Consider the following 1064-nt stretch of genomic DNA (forward strand, 5'->3'; position numbering starts at 1 on the left):
TAAACAAAATCCAAGTTGTATTATCTCTAACGTATTTATAATTTAAAAAAAAATTTAATTTAATATATTAAAAATATAACACTACCAAAAAGAAGTGAAATCAAAATATTATTTCAAGTATATTTATTGTAATTGAATTAAAAACTAACAAAAATAATATATCTCGAAAAAAAATATTGTTTCAAATTAAACAAATAAAATCCAAGTTGTATTATTTTCAATGTATACGTAAAAAATAAAAACAAGAAATGCATTAGATAGCGTAATGAGGACCGCAGAAATTAAAAAGGGATTTCGATAACAAGTAACAAATTACGTGACAGAAAAATCAAAGATTGGAAAAAATCTCCAGCAGCATACTTGGCGCGCCCGTTTTTTATATACATATTATAAAATTATAATATAATTAAGTAGATGTATAAGGCCGGTTCTATTCCATGGGGCTACGAGGGGGGGTGAGGGGCAGGGGGGTCCGCGGGGGGTCCGCGGGGAGGGGGAAGCCGCGGAAAGCCGCTCGATCAGCTGGCCTGACCGCAGGGACGTGGGTGCGGGATGCGCGGGGAGAGGGGAACCGCGTTGTGGGTGCGGGATCCGCGGGGCCGGGGCAACCGCGTTGTGGGTGCGGGATGCGCGGGGAAGAGGGAACCGCGTCGTAGATGCGGGATCCGCGGGGAAAGGGGAACCGCGCTCGCGTTCGCGCTCGCGCTTGCCGCCGCCGTCGCCGCCGCCACTGCTCGCATTCGCCGCCGCCGCCGCCGCGTTCGCGCTCGCCGCGTTCGCCGCCGTTGCGCACGGGCCCCACCCCACCCGTTATCGCTCGCGAAGAGGAATAAGGAAGAGTAAAGGGAAAATAATAATTATTAATATAATAGAGAAGAAATGTTATATTTTACCGAAGAATATAGTTAATGAAGATACTAGCCGCGGGGTTGCGAAAGGGGGTTCCAGCGCAGGCCCCGATGCAATTTTCTTTCTCTCTGCCTCCCGCGGTAATCTCTGTCCCACCCGTGATTCTCGCGCGCGATGTAATTCGATGAAAAGATAAGGAACAAAAAAATTTAACA

This window comes from Wasmannia auropunctata, unplaced genomic scaffold, assembly GCF_000956235.1.
Source record: "Wasmannia auropunctata unplaced genomic scaffold, wasmannia.A_1.0 LD336090.1, whole genome shotgun sequence".
Classification (NCBI taxonomy): domain Eukaryota; kingdom Metazoa; phylum Arthropoda; class Insecta; order Hymenoptera; family Formicidae; genus Wasmannia; species Wasmannia auropunctata.